Source organism: Crocodylus porosus, unplaced genomic scaffold (genome assembly GCF_001723895.1).
Source record: "Crocodylus porosus isolate Cpor-Errol unplaced genomic scaffold, CroPor_comp1, whole genome shotgun sequence".
Taxonomy (NCBI): domain Eukaryota; kingdom Metazoa; phylum Chordata; order Crocodylia; family Crocodylidae; genus Crocodylus; species Crocodylus porosus.
Genome location: NW_017728917.1, coordinates 19,014,086 through 19,028,775, shown reverse-complemented (window position 1 = coordinate 19,028,775; position 14,690 = coordinate 19,014,086). Strand labels below are relative to the sequence as shown.

General features: G+C 42.6%; 1 protein-coding gene across 1 annotated transcript in view; it reads right to left on the bottom strand.

Moving 5' to 3' along the window:
* Positions 1–14,690, bottom strand: part of EEFSEC (eukaryotic elongation factor, selenocysteine-tRNA specific) — a 193,998-nt gene that overhangs the window by 69,752 nt on the left and 109,556 nt on the right. The gene's annotated exons all lie outside the window — the stretch shown is intronic.

Genomic DNA, 14,690 nt, shown 5'->3' with positions numbered 1-14,690 from the left:
TATTCAAAAATCATTGATTTTTATCCACCCTGGTGATCATAATTAAGGTCTCTAGTTGCTTCACAGTCTTGGATTTTGAATACAGAAAATCTCTCTCATGCCCAGATATGGAGGCCTCCATATACCACCTGTAGTTGCCTTCAAAGAGAAAGAAAAGACTGCTTTTAAACACTTGATGACTGCATTGTGCTGAGTGGTTCAAAGATATCTTTAATTTAATTAACTGAATTATCATGTGAACATTATGTTAGCTTGGTTCAGTTTTGCCTCACTGGCAAGGCTGTCAGAGCAACTCCGAGTAATGTCGGTCTCGGAACAAGTGTTAGATGCACCATGTACAGGTTCTGTTTGAGTGAACTCAGTGATAACCTATATATGTATACCAGAAAGAATCACTCACCATTTTCAGTGCTCAGCACTCATTTAAAGGCAATTTTCATGAAATATACTTATCCTTTAAAAGTAAATCTAGACTTCTTGCTAGCATTTGAGAAAAGATAAGTTTGCAAGTTTGGATTGTGAGACCAAAAGCATTGTAGGGAAAGGACTCTATCAGTGTGCCCTTTAGAGAGCTGAGCAATATTTTGTAATAAAACTGCCACTCTTCTGGTTATCAATAAAACTTGGCAGAAAACTTGGCAGACAGCCAATCTTTCATCAGATGTTCCCAAAAGCACTTTATAAAAGTGAGTACCACAACATGTCTGCACAACAGGGAAGTCATATCCTCATTTTACAAACATGGTAATTTAGGTATAGCTGGGATCAAGTGGCAGAGTTTGGAATAGAACCCTAATGCCCCAATTTAGTCCGTCACACTAACCATTAGACTGAGATCACAAGAAACCAACCTTCTATCCATTTATCCTTGAAGAAGACGGACTTAAAAGAGGATGCCCTCGAGAGAGAGCGTGAAAAGACAGCTGATCGGTCTGTGCAGTAAAATATGTGCATTTGGAGAAAGGAGCAGTCTTTTTTCTAAACTTGAATATTTTTTGTAAACAATAAAAAGAAATTAAGTCTTCACTTTAGCTTGCTTTTCCGTTTAAGAAACTACAGAAGTGCATGTTCTCTCCCACTGAAACTCAACACTTCCAATTACTTTACCAGCAATTTAGCTCCAATCACTGGATTTCACGTTAATCCCCTTCGAGTTCTCAGAACATCTACTATGGCAATCACTTTGCCTATTAGCTGAATAGCCTTTTGGGAGATCTTGCTACTTCTCTCTTTTTTTGTTAAAAAATATTATTAACTTAAAAAGCCAAATGACACAAAGACAGTAAGAGATATGTAGCCTGTTCTGAAGCAGCAGCAAGGGGCCTACCAATGAGGGCAGACTAATTTTATTAACTTCAGGGAAACTTCAAAAAGCTTTAGGGCTTTAATGCCAGACAGAGACGACCCCAAAAGTCAGTTTAAGTGCTGCATAAACAAAGGATTAGGGTACGAAAAAGCTGAAGGCTCCTTGCATTTCTTGTTTATATTGTCATATGACCTAGTGGGAGTTGGAGAGGGGTGCCCCTCCAACTTTAATCCCCCATGGTGTACAGTGGCGTTTCAGTTCACTGACCTACATTACGATAATATTTTTTTAAATTTATGGGCAGAAGTGCAGCATCAAACTCACTTAAGGACTTTAAAAAAAGGAAAAGAAAAGGAAAAGGTGGGGGGAACCAGAACAGAAACGTTTCTGGCTGGTGTATTCTGCCTCTCTCACTTAGGTTAGAGCAGCAGCTTAGAAAGGGATTTTGAGTTCAAAGGGAATGTCTGTGTTACTCTTGTTTTATGGCTTAGACCAAGAGGACACAATAGCTTCGGTTTTATGAAATATCCCCTCCCATCTGGCTTTTGTGTTTGCAGGAAAAAAGTAAACATACTTTATTGCCATAGGTGAAGTATGCGTGCCTCACAAACACACACACACACACACACGCTTTCTCTAATACTGAGACATCAACAGTAAACCAAAAACCCGAAATCCCCTTGATTTGAATAACACTTACATTACGGTATTATGTTTGCAACAGTGGGACTAATGTGTGTGCTGGCATTCACTGCAAACCTATTGCGTAACTCCAAGGAAAAATAATTGCAGGACTCCTCTCAAGAGGGGAATTACATTAGCAACTATACTGTCAAGCCTGTCGAATCACCCTCTATTTTAGGGTGACATGAACAAATTCACTGTAACCTTAAAACACTAAACCTTAAAACCACAAACCTCAAGAACTCTCTTTAGGCACGCTTGGAGGACAGAAACAAGCCATGCTGTTACTCCACCCAAAGAAATGTGGGGTGCTGGACAGAAAGAACTGCAGAAAGAACAAAGGGAACTGGAAGGAGAAATGAGGATAACGGGAGGAAAAGATGGGAACGAGAAAGTGAAAACACTGAGGTTAAACACAGAGAAGGAGAAAGGTATTTTCTTTTCTGATTTAGCCTGAGATAATGAAGCTTTAAAGTAGAAATAAATGGGGGGAAAATAAAGGTTAAACATGAAGAAACAGAAAATGAGTCTGAGAGTTACAGAGCAAGACTGAAGACAGACTACTGAGATATTAAGAGAATGGATCATGACAGGTGAAAAGAGAAAGGAGAAACAAAACAGTAAGTAAGGGACACTAAAAGCAGACAGAGTTCTCATTACAGTACATTTGCTATTTTATAGGAAGCTTGCTTTATACACCATTTAATCTCGTTTAGTAAGTCAGGTTTGTCTAGAAAAAAAATTCAGAGCATCTTCCCAAGCCTCTGTCTCAGAGGGGATGGAAATGATGCTCCAGATCCCCATCCTTTTCCCTTTTAAAACATCAACACACACAGAAACTGCAGGAAATCATTCCTGCACTGGTCATAGGATGGGGTGGGTGAAATACATCCTTCCATTTTGCCAGCTCCGGGGCCTATGTTTTTGCCTCAAGACAATGGTTCTGATTTTTGATTTGTTATTATGAACTGGAAAGACTCAGTAAAAAGGGGCAATGACTCAGCAAGGTCTTTTCCTCAGAAGTGAACATTTTGAAAAAGGACACAAAAATAAGTTTACCGAAGCAAAAAAGGAAATAAAGCTCTCAGCTTGGGATTCACCTCATGCCAAAAGCTTTTAGTTTGGAGCCCAGTCTTCATAGACCACTGCCTTCCAAACAGAAACTTAATATTTCTTCCTTTGTGCACTTGCTCAAGAGGGGAAACTTAGGATATAGTTACCCCTTGCAGTGCCCTTGTTCCCTGTCATGATTTTAGGGAAGAAAGGAACACAAAAGTATGATCATACGATTGTGTGTTCAGACACTAAGAAACGTGAGATCATGGGAAAGCAGGGTTGGACCTCATGAGGTCTAGTCCAGCCCCCTGCTCAAGGCAGGATCATCCCTGACTCAACCATCTCAAGTCAAGCATCCGTCTAACCTGCTATTAAAAATGTCTGAGGATGGAGATTCTGCACCTTCTCTAGTAGCCTGCTCCAAAGCCTGGCCACCCTCAGAAAGTCCTTTCTAATCTCCAACCCAACATACCTCTGCTGCAGCGTGAGGCCATTGTTCCCAGTCCTGTCCCCTACAGCCACAGAGGAAAGTCTATCTCCATCCTCTTTATGAATCTCCCTTTGGGTATGTGAAGACTGAAATCAAATACTCACTTCACTCTTCTGTTCTCCAGAATAAATAAGCCTTGTTCTTTCAGATCACCAACACAACCTTAATTCTAGTTCACTGAACATGCCCCGTGACAGTGCTCACAAGATCACAGAACCCCTGTTGTATTAAGTGAACATGATGGAGGCCCAGACAAGTGGAGTTAAATGTTGCACCGACAACTGTAAATCTGGCATTTCAAGTGCTTGATTTTGCAACCTAAATAATTGTTTTTCTTTCACACAAATAAAATGGTGCAATGGTTGTTTTGCTGACAAACCAATTAGCCTCGTAGATGACTCTTACACAACCTCAGAAAAATCAAAACCAGCTGCCTATACACTTGGAAGATGCAAAAGTATGCCCGTATTTAAAATTTAATAATATAAAAGCCAACTGTAGGTGTTACTCAAACCTTGAGTAATTCTATTGCCCAGTCATCTGGAGTCAGTAATTTCTGTCATCTCTATTAAGCGCATACAATATCAGTTTTCCTAAAAGAATGTGAGCAGATGTTGTGCCTGGACTGCTAAACATTTTATGACAATTTTGGCAAGACTGTGTGAATCCATGTTCTGTATGTGTCACTCGGGATCACTGCCATCATTTTCTTCCTTGGCATTGATCAGACATGGACTTTCAATGTACGTTACCTCTACTCTCCTGTCCAAAACCAGAAAAAAAGCCAATAAGTAAGAGCGCCTTTTAGATGTCTGTGTCTACTTTCCTGTACATTTCACTCAAAGAACAAACCCTGCACTTTTATTCACTTGATTGGCTTTACCTCTGCATTATTACTGTATTTAGCATACCACTAGCAACCAAGCAGAACCAAACAAATTCATGTTCAGACTTCAAAGCAGCTGAAACATTAATTGTGGCGTCTACATGTTTACACTGGATGGAGTGACATCCACCAGTTTCTCCAAGAAGAGTCACACAAGGTTCTGCAGATGGCTCAGGTCATTGCCAAAGCCTGCAGATATCACTCACCCACAGTGATCACTATACAGTTTGTTCTTGTAACTCGCTCTGTTTGTACCCAACCTTCATGCCATATTAGTCACCTAGATTTAGTCTCCTGAAAGCGTCACTGCTAGACTGATGCGCTCATTGGCCTATGAACCAATTGGTCAACTACACTGCAATAGAAAAATACTGCATGATGGGAATTAGCTGCATGATAGATTCTTAATTACAAATATAACTTGCTTGAAAGCAGGTATCCCCAAAGATTTTGCTTTTTATCCATCCTGGCAGCACCACTGCTTGCAAGCAAAAGATAATTCATAAGGTAATTCAAATAATTCAGCAGATAATTCATAATTCTAAAAGAAGAAAATCCTTGATGGGGATTAGTGCTCTGATCCCATATAGAATACTGTGGATGATCACGGATTTATCATTCGCTTCTGGTCACTAGCAAGTCACCAGGACAACAATCCTCTATGTCCAATGCATTGACAGGACTCCAGGAATTGCTCGTTCTGGTGGTGAGGAGCAGAGATCCAGAACAGATATCACTGAAAATGGCATCATGTGAGTGTACTCTCTTACCATATTCCATTCATCCTAAACAAAAATACTCCAGTACCTGCTTTCCATACTACCCAATGGCATCTCCAAACAAAGTCAAATATTCCAGTACCCTGAACATCAGGTCTGAGTGAGCAGCAGTAACTGTTTCCCCTATTCACTCGCACATAAGTTCATTCTTCTTCCTTTACATTCATTTCTTTGTACATCAGCAGGCTGCCTGTAGAAACAAGTAGCTAAAGTACTGTAAAACTTGAAATAGCCACTGGCAATTACATTACATGAGGCACTTTGTATGAAACAATAATCACAAAGTTTAAATTAGAACGCTGCTATTTGCTTGATGTTTTAGTTTTAAAACATCAGGTCAAGGACACAAATTCCTTATAGAAGACACTTTGTCATCTCATATATTATACCATGTCAGTGATCAGTGAACGGTGGGTGCATACATCTTTTGACCTTTTCCCAGGCTTTGTACTAGTTACCCATCTCTACAACATCTGACAGTCTCTCCTTGGAAAAGCCAGGAGGAGATGCTAAATGAGGGATGAATGAAGGAACCTTTCAGAAACTCACGTCTCATTTTAAGGACATGTCTGCATCCTTTTTGTCTACTCAGAAAATTAGAATATGTTGTGTGGGCTCCGGTGTGGCTGCTTTGTATCACTACTGCTTTGCAGGGGGGAGTTGTTAGGAAATGGCATGCTTCTCTTCCAACCAGACCCCCAACAAGAGACTCCGCATTTTTGGTGGAGTTCTGACAATACTTTTATCTTCTGCTCCACTTTCATTCTTAAGGCCCACAGGCACAATGCTTGAGTTGGGAATGTTTTTCAACACATCCACACTCAAACATCCAGAAAAAGCTGTGAAGCAACCAGGGGCTTCCGGAGGCTGACTATGCTACCTAGATGATGCCCTAGGCCCCCAGCAACATGAACATGCTAATGAAGGCCACTAGCTGTAAATCGGTCCAGTGCAAGCCTGGCACAGACTCAGATAACCCTGGGATCTTCCACTACTACAAATGTTGAAGGCAGGGCTGCAAGAAGTCAATGCAGCAAGTCTAACAGACATGCACAGTCAAGATCAAGCTCAGAGAGTATAGGAAATGAACACTAAAGAAAATGAACTCTTCTTCTGAATTTTTACCTACAAAGCTACCATGAAGTAAGATAGGGTAGAAATCTACAGCCAGCATCTGCTCGTTTTCACCCTGCAGTAAATGCAAGGTAGCTCATCCTCTCAACCACACTGCGTTCACCTTGATGTAAGAGTGCGCACTTGGGAATAACCAATTTGCTATAAATTTGCAACCTAGTTTACCTCATGGCATCTTGCTTGTTTAGCTACATCTGTATAACCATTCAGCAGATTGAGAGTCTGTTTAAGGAAGGCAAGTCCACTCTCATCCTATAGCGCGTGATATTATGGCTACTCTAGGCAACAAATCTCCGGTGAGGTACATGTTTATTCTGTCTAAACAAGTCTGAAACAGGAAGAGGTGTAGTTCTCCTTTGCAAGTGAGGGGGGAAAAAAATCCTCTACTTTCTATTTCCAACACAGAATTACTGATTTATGAGCATCCTCCAACAATGGGCGCAGCAGCCACCCCAGGATACATCCTGCTTGGGCACACATTTTCAGAACAGGCGGCATATCTGAGTTCTGCAGGAAACCACAATGCGCCTCTACTGTTCACCTTTCACTTGAAACTCTGCAGTGGGCTCCTGCATCCACAAAAGCCAAAGGACAAGTACAGCAACAACTGTAAGAGCTTTATCCCAAGAGTGAGGAACTGCTTTCATGCATCAGACTGGAATTAGACCAGAATGCCATTTAGAGGGCAAAATCTTAATAGAAAAGTATTCCAGCACAGGGGCTCATTGCACAGCTTGTCAGTCTCGCCATGTCATGGTTATCACAGCAAGCCAAAAGCTGTCAGCAAAACTGACAAACCACTAGTCAAACTGCCTTGCTATAATCTCAGTAGTCAAATGGGAATCTGTTGGGTTCTCGTCTTGGTTCTGTCATTGACACACTGGGTGAGGCAGAGCAAAACATGTTATCTGACTATCCCTCCATTTCCTCATATGCAAAACAAGTTTACTACCTCCCTAACTTGCAAAAGGGTTGCAAGGATGAATGCAAGCCTTCTTCCTCATGTTGAAAGCCATGCAGATGGCTACGAGAAAAGGGGCTGGCACCACAAGTATCAAGTCTCTGAAAATGGTCGCTGCTAGGGGTGTGCGAAACGGGATGTATTCGATTCGGATTCAGCCTGAATTGGGGACAGTGATTCGATTCATTGATTCAAATGGGCACCTCGAGGTACCAGGCACGGCTCATGAACGATGGTGAGGTGGATGAAGCGTCTCACAGGAGTGTGGGGGGACCCCCCGTGTGCTCAGCAGTGAACCCAGAAGTGGACTAGAAGTACTTCTGGTCCATTTCAGGGTCCGCCACTGCGTGGCTGGGGGGCCCCCCGGTTCCCCACCCAGCTCAGCAATTGGCTGCAGGGGAACCCCTGGTGCCTCCCCAGACCCAGGAGGCACCAGTCACCGAGCCAGGGGAGATGCGGGGGTCCCCCCTGCGCACTCCCCGGCAGAACCAGAAGTGGACCAGAAATCCCACTGTGCTCCTGTGGGATTCATAGATGCTCCATTTAAAGCTGTGTCTATGTCCGAATCACCAAAACTTTCTGAATCTCTCCGAATCAATTCAGAGCATTCAGATTTGATTTGGAGAGATTAAAGGGTCTCCTGATTCAATTCAGAGAGTTGGCTGCCGAATCAAATCAGCGACCGAATCTTTGCACAGCCCTAGTCACTGCCTGTTTTGACGCTTCAATGATATCTGGCTCAGGGGACTGGTTGTTTGATCCTACCAAGTAAATTCTTGCTCGTGCATAATATTCTATTTGCTTCTGGTTACCACTGGGTTGTGAAAAGTATAGAATCAGATACAAAGGTAAAAATCCCTTCTCAAGATAGCACTGAAAGCAATGTTTCATCCCCTGCTTCTTCATTACAGTTCCTGCATCTCCTCCTACACCAGTGCCATTGGTATGAGATGCAGTATTTATTACCATAACTCACTTTTGCTGCTGCAGTTGTCAGCCCAGCTCCTTTCCCTGCTGGAGTTGTCTCTGTCTGAAAGTACCGCCTGGGAGCTAAAAATCATGTGCCAACAGAAAACCCTCCAGCAGAAGACTCATCATCAGGGATCTGGGTTTTCTGTTTGCCATGGGGCTGCAGGTTGGGAGTGAGGGGCATTGGCAGGGCCAAGGGGCTGCAGGTCAGGAGTGAGGGGCACAAGCAGGGTCCAGGGTGTGGAGGGCTGTGGGTTGGGTGGGAGTGAGGGGCATTGATAGGGCTAAGGGGCTGCAGGTTGGGAGTGAGGGGCAGGGCTGGGGTGGCTTGAGAGTGAGGGGCAATGCATGGGCAGGAACCAGGCATATCAAGGCTGCTCAGCACTACAAAGCAGGAGGGAACACAGCCGCAGCTGGAACCGTATCCTGGTGAACAAAGGGGGCAGAGGGAGCTCTGATTTTCTATGATTAAAAAAATCCAAAACCAAATGCCAAAAGATATAGGTGTTTAAAATTGATTTCATTATAAATGATCGAGGCATTGGTAGGCTCCCAAACTGCTTTAAAATTGTAAACATATCAATAAAACATTGTGTTCAATTGACACCTAGGTAGTTGTGTTTCATTTTAACTGTGGAAAAACACAGATTTTGAGGTTTTTATCAGAGGATTTGGGACTTTTAAAGAGAGAAAACCAAGATCCCTGGTCATCAGCCATCCTTGCAAATGATCCTGAAGGAAAAGGACACTGCTGACAGCAGCTGAGAAAACTTCCTTCACAACAGGTCTCCCATCTCTTGGACTTTCTGGCAGGAGAAAGCTGCACTCTTGTATTTGAGTCATTTCTAAACTAATAAACTCAAACAGGTACAAAACTCCGTGTGGGTTCACTCAGCTCAGATAGAAAATAGCTTATTATGGTTCACACACTCCTTAAGCTACGATAAGCAGGATGGCACAAGTTGTGTAGTAACTGAGTTTACGTGCAGCATTCATCATTACCCAAGCAGATAGGAAGAGCCAGGGAAAAGATTATTTCAGCATTTCAAGGAGGAGATGCATACAGATGTTAACTGTAAGAGACCCCTTCTGGGGGGCTGGGGCTGTGTGCTTTGTGGTATTCCTCCAGTTTGATGATCTGGCTCCTTTGTGAAGCAGCTGGGTCACCACACCTGATCTGGGAGCTTAAGAGCTCCGAGAAGACACCATTCTTTCATCCAAAGGCTTTTTATTATTCTGCTGGAGACTTAATGAACTTACAATTCTGCCCGTTTCATAAGTGCTTGGAAATTAATCAGACCAGAAACAAAAAGCCAGTCCATAAACGTCTGATTTCTCCAGGGTGAACCAGCTGCTAAACTGCAGGGGAATTTACTTTAATTGCAGCAGAAAGCAGGGGCCTGGAAGAGCCCACATCAGATCAGACGAGTGCAAAGGTTTATAAACGGCTACTACAGAGTCCCATGATGGTCTAGTCAGAGGGAGTGTGTGCCCACCCCCTACTGAAACTGGGAAGGCAAACATTACACACCCCCAACCCCCGCTCTCATTCCCAGCCCTTCAGGAAGTTATGAAACAGATTTTCCCTGACAGTATTCTCTGGAGAAAAAGTTTACTTCATAAAGGTAAAATGCATTCTTTTAATTATTATTCTTAGTGCCTCCCCAGGGGAGTGAAGGGGTTGGTGGGGGGAAGCCACAACTTTCCTTGCTTAGCAGAGAGATTTTAATTTTCCTGTATTGGTGCCAAGAATAGACACCCTAAATTCAACGATCCTAATCTCTAGCCATCCATCAATAGCAGGGTGGGACCATCTGATTCAAAATTTCTATTAGAGACTTTGTGTACTAAAAAAAGTCACTGTACCACCCAATTGTTCCTGCTGCTCTCCACTTACTGAAAGCAAGCCTTTTATTGTAGCTCCCTCAATAAAGCTTATGGTACTTTCCCAGAAGACTCATCATATCTGGTACCTTCCCACCGACCTTGCTACACCCCCATGTACCTCTCTGAATTTAAATTATGAGTCTGTGTTCTCCTAATACTGTCTGTTGTATCGTTCTTAGCATGACTGGAGCAGAAAACACTAACTCTGAATGCTCCTGAATGCACCAGAAGTTAGCAGGAAAGGGCTGACTTACCACCGCAGAGTGAGGATTTGAGAGTGACACTCAAAGCACCGGTCAGTGGCAGTAAGGAGAAGCCCATGGTTAGAACGGTTTTTGTGACAGTCGGAGAAAGAGATAAATGATACTTCTTCCTACCATAAGTGTTTAAAAGGTACAAGCAACTCTGCTAAAGATTTACTCTAAAGACATTAGGATAAAAATATTGCAATACTGGCCAAATATTTTTTTTAAATTTCCTGACAAGGAAAAAAGCATCAGAGTAACGGACTGGTATTACTCAAGCATGTGCAGAGTCAGCTGGATAATAACAGGCTACAATCTGACAACTGATGGGGGAAAAATAATAAATATAAACACAAATATTTTAAGACCACTGTTAGACACTGCAAAACAAGCTCACAGGAGATAAAGTGAACATAACAAAACCTTTCAACCTATTTACCAAAGTGCTCAGAGTTCCCAATTTAATACAAGGGAAAACATTAATAAGCTGACCAGAGAACATTAATATGAAGCCACATCATTGTAGTTTAGAAATAAACCCACACAAAACAAAAAAAAGGCTATGTGGGCCTCACCGATGTCACAGCAACTTTCATTCACAGTAGCCCACCTAATGCCCACAGTTAAGAAGAAAGCTAACAGCCAAGCCAGGTTTCTCTAGAGGTGAATACCTGGATTAGGTAGAAGAGCTGTATCTCAACTGAAGCTCTATAAAGTGTGACAGGATTGAGACGGGGCAATCCTGAGGCTCAATAGGGTAAATGGAACACAGCAAAGCAGGAAAACTTACATTAAAGTGTACAGCTCATACTGAACTGTATCCAGATTCAAGCTTCCCCAAAGCCTGAAGGGTGGGATGCCCTGCACACACTGCTTTAATTCAGCACCACCATTAACTAAAGGCAAGACAGATCAACTATTTCAAGGAAGAAAAATACACGTAAACCTTTTAGCTACACTTTAAAAAGCCACTAGGGCTTCTGCATCAACCTTAAAAAGGCTTGATATGCAGAAACTGCTGAGTAACCCTCCTCTGAAAACCAGGCCCTTTGACAGGGCCTTCAATTTGACATGTAAAAACTTGAATCACCTACAGACAAGGTTCTTTGGGTGAATCTGGTATCTTTTATTAGACCAACTTAAATAGTTGGAAAACAATTTTTAAGCAAGCTTTTGGGTTCAAAAACCCTTCGTCAGGCTGAGGAAGTCTCTGCAGTTGGTGCGTGCTCTTCCTGGATGGAATGAAGAGTAAAGAAGCCAGAGGCCGGGCTGGTCTGCATGCAGGATAGGCAGTCAGTGAAGATGTAGACTGAGGAGTCAATGGGTGAGAGACAGGTGATGGGGGGAGAAGCGGGATGAATAGTGGAGAAGTACCTGGGAAGTCAGATGTCAGGCAGGTTATAATGCGTCATAAATCTAATCTAATCTATATTTAGTCCACGATTTTTAGTATCCAGGAGAAGGAGAACAATGAAATAATGAAATAATCAACAACACACGTCACCATAACAACCTCTCGCTACCAGAGAAAAAGGCCATAGGATCTCTAAGATCTAACCACCAGATAGTAATAAACCCACCAGATAAAGAAGGAGCCATAGTCATCCTAAACCATGAAGACTCCTTAAAGGAAGCCAACAGACAGCTCTCTGACACCACCTACTACAAAGAACTACAAAAAGATCCTACTCCCCTTTTCACCAAGAAACTCAACAATACCATCACATTCCATCGGGACTACAAGAAAAACTACAGACCTTGATCCCCCGACTACCTAACACAGAGACTTTTTACATGCTCCCTAAAATCCACAAACAAGGGAACCCTGGCAGACCTATCATATCCAACTATGGGACCCTAACTGAAGAAATATGAGGTTTCATTGAATCAATCCTAAAACCGCTGGGCCCCCCAGAGCAAGTTTTGTCCAAGGCACTACACTCTTTCTACAGAAACTTAAAAACATAGACCACCCTCCCAGCAACACCGTCCTAGCCACCATGGATGTTACCAGCCTTTATACCTATATTCCACACCAGGATGGCATTCAAGCCTGCCTCACATATCTACAGGAACAAGATTACAACTCAAAATACAGACCCAAAGATATTACTGACCTTATACACTTCATCCTCACACACAACAATTTCACTTTTAATAACCAACACTTCCTCTAGACTATGGGAACAGCTATGGGCACCAAAATGGCCCCACAGCACGCCAACCTTTTTATAAGCCACCTGGAAGAAGACTTCCTCAAGAACTACACCATCAAACCCTTGCTATACTTAGGATGTCACCGATGACATCTTCATCGTTTGGACTGAAAACCTGCAATCTCTGATTGAGTTCCATCAGAAATTCAACAATCACCATCCCTCCACCTGACTTTCTCTAGAGTACTCCAGCACCAGCATCTCCTTTTTAGACACGATGATCGGTATTCAGAATGATAAAATACAGACCACGTTATACAAGAAACCCACAGATCAACATACATATCTGTACAGAACCAGCAATCACCCTAAACACACCAAAAAAGCTCTGACATACAGCCAAGCCCTCAGATACCACCAAATTTGCACTGAAGAGAATACCCGGGATTGCCACCTCACCAATCTTAAAAAGGCTTTCACCCAACAAGGGCACTCCTCCAGAGAGATAGATTGCACGTCTGAATGATCAACTTGGATACCACGTGAAGAACTGCTGCAGTACAGAAGAAACCCCCCTACAAATTGCATACCGCTGGTTACAACATACCACTCCTCCCTTGAACCTGTACAGAAAATCTTCAAACAGTTGCAACCCGTACTAGAAAGAGACCCTGTTCTTAAAGAGATCTTCCCAGAGCCACCCATCCTAGCCTTCAAACAAGCACCGAACCTCACTAACCTCATCACCAGAAGCAAAATTCCTCAAGCCCAGAACACACCAAATGGATCCAGAGCATGCCATGACAAGAAATGCAAAACCTGCCAACACATCTCCACCACCCCCACAATTGCTACACCCCACAACAGAGCCATCAGCATTCCCGGATCTTACAGCTGCACCTCCAGAAATGTAGTATCTCTCATCCAATGCACCAAATGCCCTGATGGAACATACGTAGGAGAGACCGAACAACAACTGCACACCAGAATGAATGCAAACTGGAAATCTATCAGAGACAGGAATACCCAATTACCTGTAGAGGCACATTTCTCAGAAGAAAACCACTCTCTCCCCAGTCTCTCAGTCCTGATCCTCAAAGGAAACTTACACAACACCTCCCAAAGATGAGCCTATGAACTCCACTTCATCAACCTGCTGGATGCTAAAAATCATGGACTAAATATAGACATTGGATTTATGACACATTATAACCTGCCTGACATCTGACTCCCCAGGTACCACTTCACTATTCATCCCCCTTCTCTCCTCCCACCCAGCCTGTCTCTCACCCATTGACTCCTCAATCTCCATCTTCACTGACTGCCCTGACTGACTGACTGCATGCAGACCAGCCCGGCCTCTGGCTTCTTTATTCTTCGTTCCATCCAGGAAGAGCACACACCAACTGCTGAAATTTTTCCTTAGCCTGACAAAGGGTTTTTGAACCCAAAAACGTGCTTAAAAATTGTTTTCCAACTATTTAAGTTGGTCTAATAAAAGATATCGGCTTCACCCAAAGAACCTTGTCTGCCTATGTCCTTAGACCAACATGGCTACAACCTACATCCCTGAATCACCTACAGGCACTGGTTTGGCCCTCCAGATGTAGCAGTGAAGGCATGGGGGGAGAAGTAGCCTGCACTGGAAAAGCAAGAGGAACAAACTCTACAAGATAAAGAGAAGTACTGGATACATTACAGAGAAAGGGGAAGGGCAGGTACAGATTAGGAACGTTCGTTACTTTTTTTAGATGTAATTGACAGTCAGCACTTTAGAAAAGAACCTCACAAATTCATACCTATGCCTGCCAGACCCATTACTTGTTTACTCTGAAATCTTCAAACAATAAACTGTAAAGAAATTTGCACCACAAAATGTACTTTGACTCTGTATTTTGAAAAGCATTTAGTTCTTTATACAAAAATAAGGAAGTGTATTCATGTTCAACACCCCCCCAATACTACCAAGTTATTGAGAGAAGTGAAACAAACTGTTGCAGATTTTGTTGGAATGATCAGCTTTGTGGATTAGAACAAAAATTAATAACTCTTTACTGGAGTATAAATTAATAATATAATAATGCTGAACAATTATATATCACTTTTACATGTTTTCCAGTACTCTGCATGCATGCAT